The sequence below is a fragment of the Scyliorhinus torazame genome, chromosome 16, assembly GCF_047496885.1.
Source record: "Scyliorhinus torazame isolate Kashiwa2021f chromosome 16, sScyTor2.1, whole genome shotgun sequence".
In the NCBI taxonomy this organism is placed as follows: domain Eukaryota; kingdom Metazoa; phylum Chordata; class Chondrichthyes; order Carcharhiniformes; family Scyliorhinidae; genus Scyliorhinus; species Scyliorhinus torazame.
In genome coordinates, this window is record NC_092722.1 from 101,056,014 (window position 1) to 101,081,498 (window position 25,485).

Here is a 25,485-nt window from a genome sequence, read left to right on the forward strand (position 1 = left end):
TGCCCCAGCGACAGTGAAGGAACGACGATATATTTCCAAGTCAGGTTAGTGAGTGACTAGGAGGGGTACATCCAGGTGGTGGTGTTCCCAGGTATCTTTTGTCCTTGTCCTTCTAGATGATAGTGGTCGTGGTTTTGGAAGGTGCTGTCGAAGGACCCTTGGTGAGTTCCTACAGTGTACACTGCTGTATTCAGACACTAGGCCACCTTTTATTCTTTTTTAATAATTTAGAGTACCCAATTCATTTTTTTTTCCAATTAAGGGGAAATTTAGCGTGGCCAATTCACCTACCCTGCACATCTTTTGGGTTGTGGGGGCGAAACCCACGCAAACAAGGGGAGAATTTGCAAACTCCACATGGACAGTGACCCAGAGCCGGGATCGAACCTGGGATCTCGGCGCCGTGAGGCAGCAATGCTAACCATTGCATCACCGTGCCGCCTAAGCTACCTTTTCTCATCAGTTTCATCATCATGGTCATTTGACATATTTGTGTTTTGCGAGAATATGACTGACTTGCTCAGATCAATTGAGAGATTTTAACCTCCTAAAATCTAATGATAATAACTCTACTCAAATATGACCAGACTGACCAACACTCTCGGTGAAACATGTTAGGAGTCATAATATGTAGGTTAAGCATAAAGGAAATTGAGCATTGCAGGTAGTTGAGGGAAGTCACTTGCAGCTCTGTGCATTTCTCTAAATGCTAAAATGATAAAGTTACATAATGAAAGAAGAGAGAGCTAAAACTTGGCCCACATCTGTTCCCATGAAGTCTGGCAACACACACAACAGAAGACCTAACAGTGGTGAGGTGAGTGCACGTTCCATCCAGCCTCCAGCTTTAAACACAGTTTGTAAACCTTAACAGGAAGCTGCACTGAATCACGGAAAACTGCTGCTGAATGTTATTGCCGCAATTCTAAAGGAGGGAAATAGAATCCCAAGGCAGAGATCTGGATTCCAGATTTACTATTGTGGCACTGGAGGTATTAGTCATTGAACTGGATGGAAATCCCAATGCATGTTTCTGCAGGGGTTGGGATGTGGAGCAGGAGTTGCTTAAGGCAACTCTTTTGAGGATGCCTAGAGTCTGGCCCTGGAGACATGCCATTGCTTATTGATTAACATGGCTGGTCAAGGTCAACAAATACATCTTCACATGGCATCCATACCCACCAATCATCAACTGCCCACAGTGTCACTAACCCAGCAGTAGTTCCGAGCACTCATGGACTCACACTAACATGTGTCTACTCAAGTAGACACGTTGCAATGATGGCAGCTTTAAACCCACCTCTCACAGGCTCCACAAACCTCAAGCCTTGCACGAATGGCTGACTCCTCACAGAAACACAGTGAAACACAATCGCTGACATCCTGCCTTCTTCCTTAAGGGACAAAATGACCCAGAAGAGGAAGGAGCAGCAGAGTGCTGAGTATGGGCGGGTATACCTTCATCTGATGAGTCCGCTGGAGCCACTGTGTTAGAACCATTAGGCTTCAGCATGGCTGTAGTCATCCAGGAAGGTGTATATTACTGTCTTATGTCTTCTCAACTCCTTCCTCACCCTCATCCTGCTGCCTGGAATGATGAGAAAGATACACATGATGTGACCATAGACCTCTTGCCTTCCTTCCCCAACCCCCACCCTGAACCCTCCCCTTCTGATTTTCTGTTTTCAGATACCCATCAGCTGCATGTCCAGGAGGGAGGACAATATAGTCTCACACCAGTGATGAGGAAGCACCATCACTCGATCTGACACCAGCTCAAGCCACTGTGGGATCCGACCAAGTGTCTGTAACATTAATAACAATTACTATAATTAAATATGCAGAAAATCCAACTGGTTAACTATTACCTAATTTCTAACTCCCCTCCTTTAACTCGCTCCACCCTCTAGACACACAAGACAGACAAACACAGCAAAGGTGTAAAGAAAATAACACTGAAAGTGAAAGGATAAAAGTCTCTGTTTCAGATGGACATCTTCCAGTACATCTTTCTTTTTAGTCTCGGCCTTCAGTTGGGTGTTCTTAATTTCAGTCTCTGTAGATTCATCAGGATCTCAAGACTTCTCTGCAGTCTCAGAAACAGCAGACAGGAACCTTTGTTGGAGAAAGGGAGTGAGACAGAGAGAGAGTGAGAGAGATCAACTTTAGCCTCGTCTCTCAGCATCCAGGACCTTCCTGTTTCCTCTGAAAACCCTCCACCTGACTGAACCCAACCACTGTCTGTCGCCGAACAGAATGCAATCCTTGGCCAATCCTTTGTCCACCAGCCAACCAATTGAACCAAATCCCTCTGGTCTCTCAGGTGCCATAAAGTCTGAGTTCATCTGCTCAAAATCTAAATCTTCCTCACACAGTGTACTAGTTTGCACCTTTCGAGTTCCTCACTTCCTCTGCTCGACAAAGGTATATTTCCATTAAACATCCATGGATCGATCAAAAATAATAATGACAAAGTAAAAGAAATGGGAAATAAGGGAATCTATGGAAAGGGTCCTTACACAGTCATCAGGGAGAGGTTTTGAGTTAGCAGCAGAAGAACAAAGTTTGTAGCAGGGACCAAGGACAATGGCTTCAGTCTTCCCAATGATTGTTGGAGAAAATCTTTGCTCATCCAATACTGCATGTTGGATAAGCAATCTGATAAGTTAGCAACAGTGGAGGAGTCAAAAGAGGTGGTGGTGAAATAGAGCTAGGTGTCATTGTATGAAAATGAATGACGTGCCTTCGAGGTTGTCACTGGGGGTAATGTACAAATGAGAAATAGGAGAGACCCTGGGTTGATTTTTGTTGCACAGGCAATGGTTCAGGAATAGAAAAAGAGGCCATTGCGAATGATATTTTGTATATGATTAGATAGATAAGAATGGAACCAGACAAATACAATCCTTCCAATTGGATAACAGGGAAGAGGGGTTGTAGAAGGATGATCAACTACTGCATCAAAACCTGCAGACTTATCAAGAAGAACGAGGTAGGGTCGTTTGCCTTTGCCATTGTCACATACAATGTCTTTTATAAATTTGATAAGAACTGCTTCAGTACTGAGACAGAGGCACAAACCTGATTGGAGACATTGAAACATGGAATTCCTTGAAAGATGGGACCGGTTTGGGAGGCAGCAACACATTCAAGGACTTCAAGAGGAAAGGGAGATTGGAGATGTGACCGTGGTTTCCAAAGGCGGATTAAGAATTAATTTTTAGAAAAGAGGGTGATAATGGCAGATTTGAAGGATTGAGGAACAGTGGCTGAAGCGAGAGGATCATTAACAATATTGGCCAACAAAAGGAAGTTAGGTGGTCAGTGGTTTATTGGGAATAGGGTTAAGGTGACAGCAAGTGGGTCAAGATGAGCTCAGAGAAGGAATAAGAGGGGATAAGAGAGAAGCTAAAGAAAGATGATAGTTGGTGGTCAGGACCAGGGGTAGTTTTAAAAGAAATTTGGCCCCTTAGGCTAATTGATGGGAGAGAAGCTTGTTGGATCATCTTGGTCTTGTTAAATTAGCCCTATAAATATATTTGGCGGGATTCTCCGAGCCTCCGCGCCAAAATCGTGCTCAGCGCGGGGGCGGAGAATGGGGCGTCAGACCCACGATCGGTCCCCGGAGAATCGCCACCAGTAGGGGGACATTGAAAGAGGCCCCCGCGGCGATTCTCCGCCGACAACTGGCTGAGTGCCCGCAGGCGTGGTTCACTCATGGTTCCACCCGGCGGGAGCTCGGACTGGCGGCTGTGGACCCAGTCTGTGGCCGCCCTGGTGGGGGGCGGGGGGATCTGTCACTGGGGGAGGCCTCCAGGATGGCCAGGCTCGCGATCGGGGGCGACCGATCGGCGGGCGGGTGCGATCTGGGAGGGGCCTATATTGTCAGGACCAGCCTGTGGTGTGGGTGCACCATGTTGCACGGGACCGCCACCGCGTGCCTGCTTGGACCCACGGCCGGAAGTGCAGGGCCCCGTATCAGCAGCCGGAGTTGCATGGACTACTCCGGGGCACTGCTAGCCCCTTTCAAAACGGAGAATCTCTCTGGACTTTCTTGGAGAAAGTCCAGAGTGATTCGCGCCCGATTTCCCGCGGGCGTGGGGACATAGCCCCATTACTGGAGAATCCCGCCCATCAACTTTCAAAGATGTTAGACACCTTAATATCCCCTCTCTCATTGGCTAGAACTTTACAGTCCCACCCTTGGCATGACCCGTTATGGGCACGATGGAAAATCTGGCAGATTGACAAAAATATCCATCGCACTTGGAGGGAATTTCTGCTTCTGTCAAAATCCCAGCTGTTATGTTTTTTCCATCCATTATTCCAAAGTGTTCCTCCTGAACCTACAACCTCTGCATCGTCTCTCTCCATTACAAGAGGTGCAAAATATTCATTAATAATAATACCCACATTTTCTGCCTTTCAAACACAAATTGCCCTCTTTGGTCTCTAATTGACCCTGCCGCGTCTTTAGTTAGCCTCTTGCTCTTTATATAATTGTAAAACTTGCTTGGGTTTTCACATATATGCAGATCACACACTGTGTCAACCCTCTGAACATTTGTATCAATTCGGAATGAGTTTAAAAGTCTCGTGGGAGATTCCCTCGCCATGTTTAATATTGGTTTGAAACTAAATGAGAGTTCTTACCCCTCTGGTGTCAAAGCCAAACATCGTATTTCACACTGCTCTGTAGTCTCACCAGGACTTCGTTCGAGAGTCATCCTACATCAACATTGTTGACGAGCAGAAATTGCTTTTCGATTCCAGTATAAAGGCACTTAAAAAAAGCATAACTGAAAGTTGATTTTCTCGTGCTTCATTTTTCAGTTAGTGCACCCAAATAAAGAAGTTTTGTAATCTGGCAGAATAACAACCCCCAATCTCCTGGTGAATTGACTCATCTCGTCACAGGGAAGAATAAAGTACATTCTGCAGCTTCGAATTTTAAGATTCTTTAAAAAGAGCAACCTACCAAATGGTTAATAACAAGTGATGTCAACACCAGTATCCATCACTCGCTTTGCGGACAATTAAGGCATGTGGCCAAGCAGCCCTCCGGATAGTCGCTGTCACATATGGAAAGGGTCAAACCGTAGCTTGTACTTTCATCATTACTTTTTAACCCCTGCCTATTCCATCACAAGCGGCTTAAATCGGGGTTAATGGAGCACCTCAGGGATTGCTTGTCTACCTCTGGGGAGTCACTTAAATGGCTGAGACAAATCAAAAATTCCATCGGCACTTGTTCCACTCTGTCTGTCATTAGGGCTCGAAAGTACTTAATTAGTCCTAAGTCAAATGCAGTGGTACTAATTTCAGTTGGGCTGGCTTTACTTCTGACGCCTGACGCCACTCACTCTGCAAACACAGTCTGGCCCGTTCTGAGCTGCAGCATATGGAGAATTTCCAAATCTCAGGAACAAAATGCAACAAGTGAATGGTCGTAAACCTTGCAATCAAGGATGCACAATGATTGTGTGCATAGTAGCCAGAATAAACGCTAACCTAGAGGTTGTGTGATTGACAGCTAGATGAAGGAAGGTCATACAAGCACTCAGACCAAGCAGCATCTGCCAACATGCACCAACCTAAAATCAATGAAACTCTGCTGATGAACATCACTTCATGCTTCTCTGCACCAGACAACGACTCTTTAAGTCAAACAGAGTGGACACCTTCGTCCCTCCCCCACATTCTCTGTGGCTATCCAAATCAGGAACAAAGTTCATTTCAATCATTTGTTCTCAAATGTTTTGTCTGCTGGATTACATTTTACCCCCGTAGCTATGTATCTGCAGGTATAAAAGCATGGTATAACATCAGGGCAAGTGAATTCTTTATCATCCAAATACTTAGTGCGTTCATGTGTGCACTCCCTTTGTAAATTCTGCTGTATCTAGTCCTTTTGTGCTTAAGTCTTAATCCCTGGCAACTTTTTAATCACTCCTGATACTGTAAAATAAACACAAAATTAGAAAAGCTACAGAAGCATTTGCATACCATGTATATTATTAATGAAACGCGCCTGCCGCCTGTTCAAATACAGCTGAATTCTGTTGCGAAACATGTTTCTTCCAATGAATGTATGTCCCCCCCCCCCACTCCACCCCACCACCAGCTCTTCAATGGAATCTCTGAATAATCCATTATAAAGCTGCAGATCAGTGAACACATTTTCCAATTATGTACTTTTGGGCTAGGTTGCGGAGAGCAAGGAGGGGACATGAGAAGTATTTGGCAGGTAGGATCAAGGAAAACCCAAAAGCTTTCTATAGGTATGTCAGGAATAAGCGAATGACTAGGGAAAGAGTAGGACCAGTCAAGGACAGGGATGGGAAGTTATGTGTGGAGTCTGAAGAGATAGGAGAGATACTAAATGAATATTTTTCGTCAGTATTCACTCAGGAAAAAGATAATGTTGTGGAGGAGAATGCTGAGACCCAGGCTATTAGAATAGATGGCATTGAGGTACGTAGGGAAGAGGTGTTGGCAATTCTGGACAGGCTGAAAATAGATAAGTCCCCGGGTCCTGATGGGATTTATCCTAGGATTCTCTGGGAAGCCAGGGAAGAGATTGCTGGACCTTTGGCTTTGATTTTTATGTCATCATTGGCTACAGGAATAGTGCCAGAGGACTGGAGGATAGCAAATGTGGTCCCTTTGTTCAAAAAGGGGAGCAGAGACAACCCCGGCAACTATAGACCGGTGAGCCTCACGTCTGTAGTGGGTAAAGTCTTGGAGGGGATTATAAGAGACAAGATTTATAATCATCTAGATAGGAATAATATGATCAGGGATAGTCAGCATGGCTTTGTGAAGGGTAGATCATGCCTCACAAACCTTATCGAGTTCTTTGAGAAGGTGACTGAACAGGTAGACGAGGGTAGAGCAGTTGATGTGGTGTATATGGATTTCAGCAAAGCGTTTGATAAGGTTCCCCACGGTAGGCTATTGCAGAAAATACGGAGGCTGGGGATTGATGGAGATTTAGAGATGTGGATCAGAAATTGGCTAGCTGAAAGAAGACAGAGGGTGGTGGTTGATGGGAAATGTTCAGAATGGAGTTCAGTTACAAGTGGCGTACCACAAGGATCTGTTCTGGGGCCGTTGCTGTTTGTCATTTTTATCAATGACCTAGAGGAAGGCGCAGAGGGGTGGGTGAGTAAATTTGCAGACGACACTAAAGTCGGTGGTGTTGTCGACAGTGTGGAAGGATGTAGAGGGTTACAGAGGGATATAGATAAGCTGCAGAGCTGGGCTGAGAGGTGACAAATGGAGTTTAATGTAGAGAAGTGTGAGGTGATTCACTTTGGAAGGAATAACAGGAAGGCGGAATATTTGGCTAATGGTAAAGTTCTTGGAAGTGTGGATGAGCAGAGGGATCTAGGTGTCCATGTACATAGATCCCTGAAAGTTGCCACCCAGGTTGATAGGGTTGTGAAGAAGGCCTATGGAGTGTTGGCCTTTATTGGTAGAGGGATTGAGTTCCGGAGTCAGGAGGTCATGTTGCAGCTGCACAAAACTCTGGTACGGCCGCATTTGGAGTATTGCGTACAGTTCTGGTCACCGCATTATCGGAAGGACGTGGAGGCTTTGGAGCGGGTGCAGAGGAGATTTACCAGAATGTTGCCTGGTATGGAGGGAAAATCTTATGAGGAAAGGCTGATGGACTTGAGGTTGTTTTCGTTGGAGAGAAGAAGGTTAAGAGGAGACTTAATAGAGGCATACAAAATGATCAGGGGATTAGATAGGGTGGACAGTGAGAGCCTTCTCCCGCGGATGGAAATGGCTGGCACGAGGGGACATAGCTTTCAACTGAGGGGTAATAGATATAGGACAGAGGTCAGAGGTAGGTTCTTTACACAAAGAGTAGTAAGGCCGTGGAATGCCCTACCTGCAACAGTAGTGAGCTCGCCAACATTGAGGGCATTTAAAAGTTTATTGGATAAACATATGGATGATAATGGCATAGTGTAGGTTAGATGGCTTTTGTTTCGGTGCAACATCGTGGGCCGAAGGGCCTGTACTGCGCTGTATCGTTCTATGTTCTATGTTCTATGAGTGTATCCGTGATTTTTCAAAAAGTCTTCATGCCAGGTGTATTATCAAGATCTACTATTACAGCAATTTGCATCAAGACACGCAAACAACTAAATCTAGCCAAGAGTGAGTATTTTGTGGTGTCTCGGCGGGGGGTGGGGGCAGGGGTGGGGGCAGGGGTGGGGGGGGCTGCCATTTCGTAGGACAGGGACTCACTTTAGGTACCTGGGGGTGCAGGTTGCCCAGGAGTTACAAAGAACAAAGAACAAAGAAAATTACAGCACAGGAACAGGCCCTTCGGCCCTCCCAGCCTCTGCCGATCCAGATACTTTATCTAAACCTGTCGCCTATTTTCCAAGGATCTAGTTCCCTCTGTTCCCCGCCCGTTCATATATCTGTCTAGATGCATCTTAAATGATGCTATCGTGCCCGCCTCTACCACCTCCGCTGGCAAAGCATTCCAGGCACCCACCACCCTCTGCGTAAAAAACTTTCCACGCACATCTCCCTTAAACTTTCCCCCTCTCACCTTGAAATCGTGATCCCTTGTAATTGACACCCCCACTCTTGGAAAAAGCTTGTTGCTATCCACAATTCCATACCTCTCATAATTTTGTAGACCTCAATCAGGTCCCCCCTCAACCTCCTTTTTTCCAACGAAAACAATCCTAATCTACTCAACCTTTCTTCATAGCTAGCACCCTCCATACCAGGCAACGTCCTGGTGAACCTCCTCTGCACCCTCTCTAAAGCATCCACATCCTTCTGGTAATGTGGCGACCAGAACTGCACGTAGTATTCCAAATGTGGCCTAACCAAAGTCCTATACAACTGTAACATGACCTGCCGACTCTTGTACTCAATACCCCATCCGATGAAGGCAAGCATGCTGTATGCCTTCTTGACCACTCTATCGACCTGCGTTGCCACCTTCAGGGTACAATGGACCTGAACTCCCAGATCGCACTGTACATCAATTTTCCCCAGGACTCTTCCATTGACCATATAGTCCACTCTTGAATTGGATCTCCCAAAATGCATCACCTCGCATTTGCCTGGATTGAACTCCATCTGCCATTTCTCTGCCCAACTCTCCAATCTATCTATATTTTGCTATATTCTCTGACAGTCCCCCTCGCTATCTGCAACTCCACCAATCTTAGTATCATCTGCAAACTTGCTAATCAGATGACCTATACCTTCGTCCAGATCATTTATGTATATTACAAACAACAGTGGTCCGAGCACGGATCCCTGTGGAACACCACTAGTCACCTTTCTCCATTTTGAGACACTCCCTTCCACCACTACACTCTGTCTCCTGTTGCCCAGCCAGTTCTTTATCCATCTAGCTAGTACACCCTGAATCCCATGCGACTTCACTTTTTCCAACAACCTGCCATGGGAAACTTTATCAAATGCCTTACTGAAGTCCATGTATATGACATCTACAGCCCTTCCTTCATCAATTAACTTTGTCACTTCCTCAAAGAATCCTATTAGGTTTGTAAGACATGATCTTCCCTGCACAAAACCATGCTGCCTATCACTGATAAGTCTATTTTCTTCCAAATGTGAATAGATCCTATCCCTCAGTATCTTCTCCAACAGTTTGCCTACCACTGACGTCAAGCTCACAGGTCTATAATTCCCTGGATTATCCCTGCTACCCTTCTTAAACAAAGGGACAACATTAGCAATTCTCCAGTCCTCCGGGACCTCACCCGTGCTCAAGGATGCTGCAAAGATATCTGTTAAGGCCCCAGCTATTTTGTCCATCGCTTCCCTCAGTAACCTGGGATAGATCCAATCCGGACCTGGGGACTTGTCCACCTTAATGCCTTTTAGAATACCCAAAACTTCCGCCTTCCTTATGCCGGCTTGACCTCGAGTATTTAAACATCCATCCTTAGCCTCAACATCCGTCATGTCCCTCTCCTTGGTGAATACCGATGCAAAAGTACTCATTAAGAATCTCACCCATTTCCTCTGACTCCACGCATAAATTCCCTCTTTTGTCTTTGAGTTGGCCAATCCTTTCTCTAGTTACCCTCTTGCTCCTTATATACGAATAAAAGGCTTTGGGATTTTCCTTAACCCTGTTAGCCAAAGATATTTCAGTAGGGGAGCATTTCGGTAACAGTGACCACAATTCAGTAAGTTTTAAAGTACTGGTGGACAAGGATAAGAGTGGTCCGAGGATGAATGTGCTAAATTGGGGGAAGGCTAATTATAACAATATTAGGCGGGAACTGAAGAGCATAGATTGGGGGCGGATGTTTGAGGGCAAATCAACATCTGACATGTGGGAGGCTTTCAAGTGTCAGTTGATAGGAATACAGAACAGGCATGTTCCTGTGAGGAAGAAAGACAAATACGGCAATTTTCGGGAACCTTGGATGACGAATGATATTGTAGGCCTCGTCAAAAAGAAAAAGGAGGCATTTGTCAGGGCTAAAAGGCTGGGAACAGACGAAGCCTGTGTGGCATATAAGGAAAGTAGGAAGGAACTTAAGCAGTGAGTCAGGAGGGCTAGAAGGGGTCATGAAAAGTCATTGGCAAATAGAGTTAAGGAAAATCCCAAGGCTTTTTACACTTACATAAAAAGCAAGAGGGTAGCCAGGGAAAGGGTTGGCCCACTGAAGGATAGGCAAGGGAATCTATGTGTGGAGCCAGAGGAAATGGGCGAGGTACTAAATGAATACTTTGCATCAGTATTCACCAAAGAGAAGGAATTGGTAGATGTTGAGTCTGGAGAAGGGGGTGTAGATAGCCTGGGTCACATTGTGATCCAAAAAGACGAGGTGTTGGGTGTCTTAAAAAATATTAAGGTAGATAAGTCCCCAGGGCCGGATGGGATCTACCCCAGAATACTGAAGGAGGCTGGAGAGGAAATTGCTGAGGCCTTGACAGAAATCTTTGGATCCTCGCTGTCTTCAGGGGATGTCCCGGAGGACTGGAGAATAGCCAATGTTGTTCCTCTGTTTAAGAAGGGTGGCAGGGATAATCCCGGGAACTACAGGCCGGTGAGCCTTACTTCAGTGGTAGGGAAATTACTGGAGAGAATTCTTCGAGACAGGATCTACTCCCATTTGGAAGCAAATGGACGTATTAGTGAGAGGCAGCACGGTTTTGTGAAGGGGAGGTCGTGTCTCACTAACTTGATCGAGTTTTTCGAGGAGGTCACTAAGATGATTGATGCAGGTAGGGCAGTAGATGTTGTCTATATGGACTTCAGTAAGGCCTTTGACAAGGTCCCTCATGGTAGACTAGTACAAAAGGTGAAGTCACACGGGATCAGGGGTGAACTGGCAAGGTGGATACAGAACTGGCTAGGCCATAGAAGGCAGAGGGTAGCAATGGAGGGATGCTTTTCTAATTGGAGGGCTGTGACCAGTGGTGTTCCACAGGGATCAGTGCTGGGACCTTTGCTCTTTGTAGTATATATAAATGATTTGGAGGAAAATGTAACTGGTCTGATTAGTAAGTTTGCAGACGACACAAAGGTTGGTGGAATTGCGGATAGCGATGAGGACTGTCTGAGGATACAGCAGGATTTAGATTGTCTGGAGACTTGGGCGGAGAGATGGCAGATGGAGTTTAACCTGGACAAATGTGAGGTAATGCATTTTGGAAGGGCTAATGCAGGTAGGGAATATACAGTGAATGGTAGAACCCTCAAGAGTATTGAAAGTCAAAGAGATCTAGGAGTACAGGTCCACAGATCACTGAAAGGGGCTACACAGGTGGAGAAGGTAGTCAAGAAGGCATACGGCATGCTTGCCTTCATTGGCCGGGGCATTGAGTATAAGAATTGGCAAGTCATGTTGCAGCTGTATAGAACCTTAGTTAGGCCACACTTGGAGTATAGTGTTCAATTCTGGTCGCCACACTACCAGAAGGATGTGGAGGCTTTAGAGAGGGTGCAGAAGAGATTTACCAGAATGTTGCCTGGTATGGAGGGCATAAGCTATGAGGAGCGATTGAATAAACTCGGTTTGTTCTCACTGGAACGAAGGAGGTTGAGGGGCGACCTGATAGAGGTATACAAAATTATGAGGGGCATAGACAGAGTGGATAGTCAGAGGCTTTTCCCCAGGGTAGAGGGGTCAATTACTAGGGGGCATAGGTTTAAGGTGAGAGGGGCAAAGTTTAGAGTAGATGTACGAGGCGAGTTTTTTACGCAGAGGGTAGTGGGTGCCTGGAACTCACTACCGGAGGAGGTAGTGGAGGCAGGGACGATAGGGACATTTAAGGGGCATCTTGACAAATATATGAATAGGATGGGAATAGAAGGATACGGACCCAGGAAGTGTAGAAGATTGTAGTTTAGTCGGGCAGTATGGTCGGCACGGGCTTGGAGGGCCGAAGGGCCTGTTCCTGTGCTGTACATTTCTTTGTTCTTTGTTCTTTGTTGACCCCTTTTAGCCCTCTTTATTGCGCGTTTGAGATTTGACCTACTTTCCCAATATTCCTCCAAAGCTTCATCAGTTTTACGTCGCTTAGATCTTATGTATGCTTCCTTTTTCATCTTAGCTAGTCTCACAATTCCACCGTCATCCATTGTTCCCTAATCTTGCCATTTCTCTCCCTCATTTTCACAGGGACATGTTTGTCCTGCACTCTAATCAACCTTTCTTTAAATGACTCCCACATTTCAAATGTGGATTTACCCTTAAACAGCTGCTCCCAATCCACATCCCTAGCTCATGCCGAATTTTGTTACACTTGACCTTTCCCCAATTTAGCACTCTTCCTTCAGTACCACTCTCGTCTTTGTCCATGAGTATTCTAAAACTTACAGAATTGTGATCGCTATTCCCAAAGTAATCGCCGACAGAAACTTCAACCACCTGGCCGGGATCATTCCCCAATACCAGGTCCAGTATGGCCCCTTCCCGAGTTGGACTATTTACATACTGCTCTAAAAAACTCTCCTGGATGCTCTTACAAATTCTGCTCCATCCACGCCTCCAACACTACATGAGTCCCATTCAATGTTGGGGAAGTTAAAATCTCCCATCACGACCACCCTATTGCTTCTACATTTTTCTATAATCTGTCGACATATTTGTACCTCTACTTCATGCTCGCTTTTGGGAGGCCTGTAGTAAAGTCCCAACAATGTTACTGCACCCTTCCTATTTCTTAGCTCTATCCATATTGCCCCAGTGCTCGAAACCTCCATAGTGCCCTCCTAAATCACAACTGTGATATCATCTCTGACCAGTAATGCAACTCCTATACCCCTTTTACCTCCCTCTCTATCCCTCCTGAAGCATCTATACCCTGGGATATTTAGTTGTCAGTCTTGCCCTTCCCTCAACCAAGTCTCAGTAATACCAATAACATCACATTCTCAGGTACTAATCCAAGTCCTAAATTCATCTGCCTTACCTGCTACACTTCTCGCATTAAAACAAATGCACCTCAGACCACCTGTCCCTTTGCGTTCATCATCTCTTCCCTGTCTACTCTTCCCCTTAGTCACAATGGGTTTGTTATCTAGTAACTTACTGGCTTTAGTTGCTGCCTCTTTACTGACCTCTAACTTCCTAATCTGGTTCCCATCCCCCTGCCACATTAGTTTAAAACCTCCCCAACAGTGTTAGCAAAAGCACCCCCGAGGACATTGGCTCCAGTCCTGCCCAGGTGTAGACCATCCAATTTGTAAAGGTCCCACCATCCCCAGGACCGGTTCCAATGTCCCAAAAATCTGAACCCCCTCCCTCCTGCACCATCTCTCAAGCCACGTATTCATTCTGACTGTACTTGAATTTCTACTCTGACTGTCTCGTGGCACTGTTAGCAATCCTGAGAATACTACCTTTGAGGTCCTATTTTTTAACTTATCTCCTAACTCCCTAAATTCTGATTGTAGGACCTCATCCTGTTTTTTACCTATATCGTTGGTGCCTATATGCACCACGACAACTGGCTGTTCACCCTCCCCCTTCAATATGTCCTGCAGCCGATCTGAGACATCCCTGACCCGTGCACCCGGGAGGCAACATACCATTCGGGAGTCTCGTTTTCGACCACAGAAACACTGTCTACTCCCCTTATGATTGAATCCCCTATGACTACAGCCCTGCCAGTCTTTTTCCCGCCCTTCTGTGCAGCAGAGCCAGCCACGGTGCCATGAGCCTGGCTACTACTGCCTTCCCCTGGTGAGTCATCTCCCCCAACAGTATCCAAAACGGTATACCTGTTTGGAGGGAGATGACCGCAGGGGACACCTGCACTGCCTTCCTGCTCTTTCTCTGCCTTTTGGTCACCCATTCCCTGTCTCCCGCACCAATCCTAATCTGCGGTGTGACCAACTCACTGAACATGCTACCAACGACCTCCTCAGTATCGCGGATGCTCCAAAGTGAGTCCATCTGCAGCTCCAGAGCCGTCATGCGATCTATCAGGAGCTGCAGCTGGACACACCTCCCGCTCATGAAGGAGTCAGGGGCATTGGCCGCGTCCCTGAACTCCCACATTGAGCAGGAGGAGCAGAACGCGGGTATGGGATCTCCTGCCATTTTTACACTTTACCTTAACTGATTACAAATATAATATTAAATAGTGAATAAGTGAAAGGAATAAAGATTTTACTTACCAATCACAATACTTACCAACACACGAAGAGTTAAATTTCTCCAGCTACTGCTAATTGGAGCACTTTCCTTACCAGCCAATCAGGTCACTGCTTTGCTGTGATGTCACTCTTCAAATTTATCTCCAAAGACCCTGTGGCTGCTGTTTAAGCAGTGAAGCAGCTAGTTTAAATACTCACCGCTCGACTCTGTAGCTCCGCCCACTCCAACAGCGCAAATCCCACCGGGAAAAAAAAGAAAAAGAAAAAAGAAAAAAAAAGAAGAAAAAAAAAGTTGGGGGGGTTCCGCAGGTACAACATTTCTAGTTTGGTGGGCAGAGTGAAAGCTGATCTGGAAAGGTGGGATGGTTTCCCTCTGTCACTGGCGGGTCGGGTGCAGGCGGTTAAAATGAATGTGTTGCCACGATTTCTGTTTATTTTTCAATGCCTGCCGATTTTCCCGACAAAGGCTTTTTTCAGGGAGATTGAGAGAAGGATTACTTTGTTCATATGGGGAGGGAAGGTGGCCAGAGTTAGAAAGGTGCTGCTACAGAGGGGAAGGCAGGTAGGGGGTTTGGGTCTTCTGAACCTTACGTACTACTACTGGGCGGCGAATGTGGAGAAGGTGCGGAGCTGGGTCAGAGGGGTTGATTCCCAATTAGTCAGAATGGAGGAGAGTTTGTGCAGGGGGTCAGGATTGAAAGCACGAGCAACAGCGCCACTCCCGATGGCCCCGGGGAAATACTCAGGGAGTCCGGTAATAATAGCTGCATTGAGAATTTGGAGGCAGTTTCGCCAACACTTCGGGTTGGGGGCAGGGTCAAGGGAAATGCCGATTCGGGGGAACCACAGATTTGAGCCAGGGAAGTGGGATGTAAATTTTCGGAAAGGGGAGGAGAAGGGGATTAAGACACTAAAAGATTTGTTTCTTAGGGGTCGGTTTGCAGGATTGAAGGAGCTGGAAGCGAAGTATGGGCCGGGGGAAATGTTTAGATACATGCAGGTTCGAGATTTTGCCAGAAAGGAGATACAGAGCTTCCCAGTGGAGCTGGCCTCCACATTGCTGGAGGAGGTGTTGAAGACAGGTTGACTGGAGAAGCGGGTAATGTCGGTGGTTTACGGAGCTATTTTGGAAGAGGTGAAGGCACCACTGGAAGGGATCAAACCAAAGTGGGAGGAAGAGTTGGGAGAGGATATGGAGAAGGGGTTCTGGTGTGAGGTGCTCCGGAGAGTGAACGCCTCCACCTCGTGGCGAGGTTGGGGCTGATACAGTTGAAGGTGGTATACAGAGCACACCTCAGGAGGGCGAGGATGAGCTGATTCTTTGAAGGAGTACAAGATGTGTGTGAACGTTGCAGGGGATGGGGGGGGAGGGGGGGGCGGGGGAGGCACTAATCACGTTCATATGTTTTGGTCCTGTCCAAAGCTAGAGGATTACTGGAAGGAGGTTCTTAGGGTCATTTCTAAAGTGGTGCACGTGAAACTGGACCCCGGCCCCCGGGAGGTCATATTCGGGGTGTCAGACCAGCCATGGTTGGAAACGGGTGTGGAGGCAGATGTTGTAGCCTTCGCCCCGTTGATCGCCCAAAGGCGGATCCTGATAGGTTGGAGAGCAACCTCTCCACCCTGTGCCCTGGCGTGGTGGGGGACCTGTTGGAATTCTTGACTCTTGAGAAGGTTAAGTTTGAACTGAGGGGAAGGATGGAGAGATTCTACAATTCATGGGCATTATTTATTATGCACTTTCAAGAACTGGATAATATCGAACATTAGTTGGGGCGGGTGGGTGGGTGGGGGGAGGGGGGCTGTGTGTGTTAATGGTGACTATGGGTGATCCCTGATTCCTTTTTGTCATTTGTTTGTGTGAACATGCGGGTTAATGTTTGGGGTTTGGTGGGAGAATGGGATCGTTGTTATTGATATGGGGATTGACATATTTGTTACTGATTATTGTTTATTGTTGGTGGGTGTAAATTTGGGAGAAAATGTGAAAAAGGAGAATTAAAAATATTTAAAGAAAAAAAAAGACTGATGCAAACTGTAAGTCATCAAACTGATAGATATTAACAAACAATAAATATGAAATAAAAGTGAACGATACACATTAACAAAGTCACATTATCATTGTTGCCAATTAACTTGCAAACCAGCCAAAACTGAAGCCGTAAATGCGGTTCAAACAGTTAAGAAATGCAGAAATAAGTTTGACAAATCAGAGACCTGTATGATTTTGAATTGTAAAGGTTTTGGAATAGATTTAGAGGCTCCCTCCTGTGAAACTTGAGCAATAACATCCTGAAAATGGCCATTGCTGTGTCGCCAGTGCCTTCCCCCATCCTATTTCTAGGCTGCTGTTGCAATATGTAGTAGATCCATTTGAAATCCAGTTCAGGTTCCTATGATATACATGGGGCTGGATTCTCCGCAGCCCCGTGCCGAAATTGCATTTGGCGCGGCGGGGAATCAAATTTCAATACCAAATCGGGCCTGGCGCAGGTCCGGCGATTCTCTGTGCCCCGAATATCCGCGTGTTCGCAAATTAATCTGCGCGGCTGGGGGGCCATTGCCAGAGGCCCGCCCAGCGATCCTCCGCTCCCGACCGGCCAAGTTCCCGGCGGCGTGGAACTAACATGCTATGGTCGGTCGGGACTCTCACGTGGTGGATGTGGACTCAGTCCACGGCCGCCCTGGTGGGGGGGGGCGGGTGGATCGGGCACCGGGGGGTTGGGGTGGGGGGGGGGGGGTGGGGGGGGGGGCCTTATGGGCGGCCGGGGGAGAGATCGGGCCGGACGGATCCTCGAATGCGGGGCAATTGGGGGGACCTACATCTTCCAGATGCCTGCGCGGTCCAGGTCCACCATGGCGCTCAGCGCGGCCACTGGAGGCCGCCGCCGTGCGCATGCGTGGACTCGGAACCGGAAGTGCTGGGGCCCGTATTTGCAGCCAAAGCTGCGTGTGAAGCACTCCGGGTCACTGCTAGCCCCCTGAAGGTAAGTCAATCGGCTTGTATTTTTTGCAGGAAACGTGGGAGTGCAACACCTACGTTTTGACGCCGGCGTGGGGATCATCGCCCCATTTTGGGAGAATCCAGCCCATGGTATCTTTAATGCTAATTTAGGACAGTTTGAAACATGTGCTCCATCTGTCATCAACCAGTGGTTGAGCCAAAGATGAGTCCACAATTAGTTCTGTGTTTACTTTAGTGGGGTAAGGAGAGTTCCTCCAGGCTCCTTGAAACCAGTCTGGGTCACAACGACCCTACACCAACCATTCCCTCCCCCAGATGTATTGCAAAATTCAGTCAAGCACCACTCATACTTTTTGAGTTATGGGTGCCACTTTGGGTCCAAGATAGAACCTGCCACATGCACATACTTCTGGTGATGATCACACCGGTCGGCATTTTGGGTAGATCAGTGCAGTCGGGGCCCACACTGCAAGTGTGTAGAGCAGTCAAATTGTGACAAGAGTCAGAATTACACTGATTTGACTACAGTGGCGATGTGTTTGACCCAAACCCTTCAGCCATTGCCCTCACTTCACCTTCAACTGTTGAATGTGAGTTCAGTAGCAGGAAGGATCCCACACCATAAGAGAGAACTGATTTAGAAATTAATCTAGGAGGGTTGATCATTAAGTTTGCGGTTGATACGAAAATTGGTGGGTTGGTAAATAGCGAGGACAGCCTTCGATTACAGGAGGCTATAGACGGACCGGTCAGATGGGCTGATCAGTGGTAAATGGAATTCAATCCGGTTAAGCGTGAGGTGATGCACTTGGGCAGGAAAAACAAGGCAAGGGAATGCATGATAAACGACAGGATCCTGGGAAGCACCGAGGATCAGAGGGACCTTGGTTGCATATCTTGTGTTATGTAGTCTGGGATAACACAGGCTGCAACTGGATGCAGCTTTAACCAAAAGATACTCCAGACCTTGAAGTTAGTTTAATCTGATTTATTGAACCAATAGCACAGTTAGCACAGTTCTCTATGAGTTCAACTCTCTGCTAACCTAAGTGTGGTTACTTTGTTTGACTGAACCAGACTCGCTCTTAGCCACGTGCTGGAGGTGTGATACTGTACATACACCCTGACTCATTCTGTAGATGTTCATCAGTGGAACGAGACGGAGTGTGAGTGCCTCGTGCCTTTTATAGTGAGATACCACCCCCTGAGTGTCCTGCCTGCTCATTGGTCATGTTCTGTTCTCTGTGTTCATTAGCTGCCTGTCTGCGCCTGTCTGTTTCGGCGCACAACAGAACCATTAGCCATACTTACAACATACGAGCGGGACGCAGCCTGTCGAACAACGGCAACTGGAGCAGACCAGCCACCATCCGATATCTTGATCCTGACAGTGTCTGCTGGGGATAACATGGGCAAATCGGTGGCATGAGCATCATTTGCTGGTTTCGGAGCTTCTGCAGCACTGGGAGGTGATCCAGGTTGGGCAGGTGTATGGCTGGAAGTGTCATTCGCAGGTCCCTGTTCATCAGGAGTTGAGCCGGAAACATGCCAGTGGGCAGTGGGGTCACCCTGTACGCAAGCAGCGTGAGGTAGATGTCAGAAGCAGAATCCGCGGCCTTGCAGATGAGCTGTTTCACAATGTGCACCCCTTTTTCAACCTTCCATTGGACTGCGGATAGTGCGGGCTGGAAGTGACATGTTTGAAATGGTATGACTTGGCAAACATAGACCACTCGTGGCTGTTAAAGTACGGGCCATTGTCACTCATGACAGTGAGTGGGATACCATGCGTGGAGAACGTCTCCTTACAGGCCTTGATGACGGTCCGAGATGTGAGGTCTGAGAGCTTCACGGCTTCAGGGTAATTAGTCAATAATCAACACGTAGTCACGACCATTCGCACAAAAGACCACGGTGAGGTCTCGATTTCATGCTGTTGAAGCGTCTCCCTGTTCTGCGTGGCTGGAACCGCTGACAGGTCGCACAGTTGAGGACCATGTTCAAGATGTCCTGGCTGATCCCGGGCCAGTAGACAGCCTGCCTGGCTCTGCGTCTGTACTTTTCGATGCCCAGGTGTCCCTCATGGATTTGGCGGAGCACCAAGCTCTGGAGACTGAGTGGAATGACAATCCGGTCCAGCTTGAGGAGGATAACATCAATCACCGTCAGGTCGTCCTTTACAATGTAAAATTGAGGGCACTGCCCTTTCTGCCAGCCATTGGTGAGGTGGTGCATGACACGCTGCAAGAGGGGGTCTTTGGCTGTCTCCTTGCGGATACGAACCACCTTCTCAGGGGGTCTTTGGCTGTCTCCTTGCGGATACGAACCACCTTCTCATCAGAACCCGGGAGGGTGCTAGCACACAGCTGCACCTATGATTCAATCTGCCGGATGATTTCCAGTGGTTCATGTGATGGAGTGGGACAATGCACCAGCGATGATGAGCTCCTTGCCAGGCGTGTACACTAAGTCAAAGTCGTACCTTCTGAGTTTGAGGAGGATGCGCTGCAACCGAAGCGTCATGTCGTTCAGCTCCTAGTGGATAATGTGGACCAGAGGCCTATGATCCGTCTCGACAGTGAATGTCGGCAGGCCGTAGACATAGTCGTGAAACTTGGGAACGCCAGTGAGAAGACCCAGGCATTCCTTCTCTATTTGCGCATACCTTGTTTCGGTGGGCGCCATGACCCTCGATGCGTAGGCTACCGGTGCCCAGGAAGAAGTGTCATCGCGTTGAAGCAGCACCGCACCGATGCCATCCTGGCTCGCATCTGTCGAGATCTTCATCTCCCTGTTTGGGTTGAAAAATGCCAAGATGGATGCAGTGTTGAGCTTGGCTTTCAGCTCCAACCACTCTGCCTGATTTGCTGCCTTCCACTCAAAGGCAGTGGACTTTTTTTCCAGGTTTCGTAGGGCCGTGGTGTGTTGAGGCCAGGTTTCGGATCAACTTGTCCAGAAAATTGACCATGCCCAGGAAGAGCAACACCGCCTTCTTGTCTTAAGGGCCCTTCATGGCTTTGATTGCCTTGACCTTGTCTGTGTCCGGGCGCACGCCCTGCTGAGAGATCTGGTCACCTAGGAACTTGAGTGTCGACATTGCAAAGCAACATTTGGACCTGTTCAGCTTCAGGCCATTGGCATGGACATGGCGGAATACCTGCTGGAGACGGGAAACATGCTCTTCAGGGGTTGTGGACCATATGATGATGTTGTCCACGTACAAACGAATCCCTTCAATGCCCTCCATCATCTGCTCCATGATGTGATGGAAGATTTCCGATGCCGAGACAATGCCAAACGGCACGTGATTATAGCAGTATCTGCCAAACAGTGTGTTGAAGGTGCAGAGCCTTCTGCTGGATTCATCCAGCTGGAATTTCCAAAATCCATTTGACGCATCTGACTTGGTGAAAAAAAGTGCGTGTGCCATCTCACTGGTGAGTTCCTCCCGCTTCGGGATGGGGTAGTGTTCACGTATTATATTCTTATTGAGATCCTTGGGATCAATGCAGATGCGCAGGTCTCCCGATGGCTTTCTAACACATACCATTGAGCTGACCCAGTCAGTCGGTTCGGTTACCTTGGAAATGATGCCCTGTTGCTGAAGGTCCTTGAGCTGTTCCGTCAGGCGCTCCCTCAGCGGAGCCAGGACCCAGCGTGGTGCGTGGACCACTGGCTTGGCATCAGGTCGTAACAGAATCTTGTATCGATATGGCAGCGTGCCCATCCCGTCGAACACATCCGGTTACTGAGCGAGGATGTCATCAATGCCAGCCTGAAGATCCGCATTGGAGGAAGTCGTTGTAAACCCGCTGCACGAGGTTCAGCTGCTTGCAGGCATGCGCGCCAGGTAGGGATGCCCTGTCTGGCTTGACAATTTCAAAACGTATCCGTGCATGGGTGCTCCGGTTGGAGACGAGTAGATGGCAGGATCCCAGTGCCCTGATGGCATTTCCGTTGTCGTCCAGGAGCCTGCAGGCTGCAGGAAGGACCTTGGGGGACTTCTTGATGCGTTTGAAATCTGCCTGTGGGAGGAGGTTGGCAGAAGCACCTGTGTCCAGCTTAAACTGGTTGGAGCAGTGGTTGACCTGCATCACCGCACGCCATTCGTCCGCAGAATCCACAACGAGGATGGATTAAATTTGTGATGAGTTGGATGTGGCATATTCACATTTGGTAATGATGCCCACACAGTAGGCGGACTCCAGGCGTTCTTCCTCTGGATCCGCTGTGCTGCCAGGATCAGAATCCTGTAGTCGTTGCACACTCTGAACGCGCCGTCGTCGGAATTGGGAGTGCTGGCCTCTGACTGGTGGTGCAGACCTGCACAAGGCTGCATAGTGTCCAGGCTTCCCGCAGTTTAAACATCGCCTGCCTCTTGCAGGGCAGTGTCCCTTTAAGTGGGCGTTGCCACAGTTCGAGCACGTCATGACGTCGGTGTGCTGACGCTCGTGCGGGTCCGGGTGTCAGCCGCTTCGTTATGCCGTTCGCATCGTGAATGCGTGGGGCCCGGGAAAAGCACGCAAAATGGTCGCTTTCATCAATGCTGAGGCGCTGCATCCAGGAGATGGCCTGAACACTCTCTGCCTCGTGGGAGGCAAGTTTCTCATTTTCAGCCGATTTGTACTGGGCATAGCGATTTTTGGCGTGCTCATGCACTGTGCATGTTTCAATCGCGACTGGCAGGGTCATATGCTTGATTTTCAGTAGCTTCTCTCTCAGAGATTCAGAGTGAACTCAAAAAACGATTTGGTCTCTGATCATGGAGTCAGCAATATCACCAAAGTTGCAGGACAGGACTAGCAGGTGGAGGTTAGTTAAGAAGAAGTTGAAAGATTCATCTTTACCTTGTAAATGCTGTTTGAATGTGTAGTGCTCAAAGATTTCATTGGTGTCCACTTCACTGTGACTGTCAAACTTGTCCAGGATGGTCTGAAACTTTGTCTTGTCCTCGCCTTCGGTGAAGTGAAAAGAGTTGAAGAGTTCGATGGCTTGATCACCCGCTGTTGAGAGGAGAAGCGCGATCTTCCTTGCATCAGACGCACCCATGAGGTCTGAAGCTTCGATGTACAGCAGAAACTTTTGCTTGAATGTCCGCCAGTTGGCACTGAGATTGCCGGAGGTCCTGAGCTGGTGAGGAGCCTGAATCTTCTCCATGGTGCCGGGATACATTTGCTGGTCGTCACGGAATGGACTGAGTTAAACCACCTAGATTAAGCAGTCTCCTGGTAGCATCTTGTGTTATGTACTCTGGGATAACACAGGCTGCAACTGGATGCAGCTTTAACCAAAAGATACTCCAGACCTTGAAGTTAGTTCAATCTGATTTATTGAACCAGTAGCACAGTTAGCACAGGTCTCTATGAGTTCGTCTCTCTGCTAACCTAAGTGTGGTTACGCTGTCTGACTGAACCAGACTAGCTCTTAGCCACGTGCTGGAGGTGTGATACTGTACATACACCCTGACTCACTCTGTAGATGTTCATCAGTGGAAAGAGGCGGAGTGTGAGTGCCTCGTGCCTTTTATAGTGAGATACCACCCCTGAATGTCCTGTCTGCTCATTGGTCATGTCCTGTTCTCTGTGTTCATTAGCTGCCTGTCTGTGCCTGTCTGTATATCATTATCTGCATGTCTGCATATCATGACAGCATATACACCTGCCCCTTAAGGTAGCAGAGCAGGTGGATGTAGTGGTTAAGAAGGCAAGTGGTGGACTTCCGGGTGCGGCGATGACCAGCTAAGTCGCACGTTTCGGCAGCTCCCGGTGGAACGGACTTTTGGGCTCTTGATAGGAGCCCCAACGGCAATTTTAACGGCTAAAAACGCTGTGCGGTAAACCAGAAGGGAATTCCCCCTGGATACGGATGGAAAAAGGAGGGGAAAGTGGCCGGATTGCAGTGGATCCCTTAGAGCAGTGGCAAGGAAGGCAAGCAAAAACCAAGATGGCGTCGGAAGGTGGCAGTTTAATATGGGGCCCTGAACAACAAGAGTTCTTGAAATGCTGTGTGGAAGAACTGAAAAAGGAAATGAAGAAAGAGCTGTTGGCCCCGATATTACAGGCGATCGAAGGGCTAAAGGATGAGCAAAAGACCCAGGAGCGGGAGCGTCGGGTCGTGAAGGCAAAGGCTGCCGAGAATGAGGACGACATACAGGGCCTGGTGGTGAAGACGGAGATGCACGAGGCACACCATAAACGATGTGTGGAAAGACTGGAGGTGCTGGAGAACAACGCGAGGAGGAATAACTTAAGGATTCTTGGTCTTCCTGAAGATGCGGAGGGAGCGGACGTCGGGGCATATGTGAGCACGATGCTGCACTCGTTAATGGGAGCGGAGGCCCCGGCGGGCCCGCTGGAGGTGGAGGGTGCATACCGAGTGATGGCGCGAGGACCGAGAGCAGGAGAAATTCCTAGAGCCATGGTGGTGAGATTCCTCCGTTTCAAGGACAGAGAGATGGTCCTTAGATGGGCAAAGAAAATTCGGAGCAGTAAGTGGGAGAACGCGGTGATCCGCGTATACCAAGACTGGAGTGCGGAGGTGGCGAGAAGGAGGGCGAGCTTTAATCGGGCCAAGGCGGTGCTTCACAAAAAGAAGATAAAATTCGGGATGCTGCAACCGGCAAGACTGTGGGTCACATACCAAGGGAGGCACCACTACTTTGAGACGGCGGATGAGGCGTGGACTTTTATCGTTGACGAAAAATTGGAATGATCGGGTTATTAAAAAGAACGTTTGAAACAAAGTGGTGGGGCGAGTATGGGGGGCGAAGAGGGGGGTAAAAAGGGGGGAAAGAGGAGTCTTATGTTATTAATCCTGCGATGTGGTAACTTTTCTCTCTTCCACAGGTGGTGGTGGGGGGAGGAAAGGAGGTGGAGGAGATGGGGCGTTGGCCATTGGGGGCGGGGCCAAGGGGGAAGCGCGGGCTTGGTTCCCGCGCTATGATAATCATGGCAGGAATAGGGAAGCAGGAAGGAGGGGGCGTCGCACGGTGCGAGCCGAGGTCACGGGGGGAAGCCGAGGTCGGCCAGAGTTTGCTGACTTCTGGGAGCAACATGGGGGGTGTAACTACGCTAGTGGGGGATCTAGCGGGGGGGGGGGAGGGGGGAATTATTGGGTTGCTGCTGCTGGGGAGAGGGGGGAGCTGGTATGGGGTGGGGTGGGCGGGAGGGCACTGCCTGGGGGGGACACTGCTGCGTGGGAACCGGGGGAGGAGCTGGAAAAAGGGGATGGCTAATCGACAAGGGGGGGGGGTAAAAAGCCCCCCAACCCGGCTGATCACGTGGAATGTGAGAGGGCTGAACGGACCGATAAAAAGGGCAAGGGTACTCGCACACCTGAAGAAACTTAAGGCAGACGTGGTTATGTTACAGGAGACGCACTTGAAACTGATAGACCAGGTTAGACTACGCAAAGGATGGGTGGGGCAGGTGTTTCATTCGGGGCTAGATGCAAAAAACAGGGGGGTGGCTATATTAGTGGGGAAGCGGGTAATGTTTGAGGCAAAGACTATAGTGGCGGATAGCGGAGGCAGATACGTGATGGTGAGTGGCAAATTACAGGGGGAGACGGTGGTTTTGGTAAACGTATATGCCCCGAACTGGGATGATGCCAATTTTATGAGGCGTATGCTAGGACGCATCCTGGACCTAGAGGTGGGAAAGTTGGTAATGGGGGGAGATTTCAATACGGTGTTGGAACCAGGGCTGGACAGGTCGAGGTCCAGGACTGGAAGGAGGCCGGCAGCAGCCAAGGTGCTTAAAGATTTTATGGAGCAGATGGGAGGAGTAGACCCGTGGAGATTTAGCAGACCTAGGAGTAAGGAGTTTTTGTTTTTCTCCTATGTCCACAAAGTCTATTCGCGAATAGACTTTTTCGTTTTGGGAAGGGC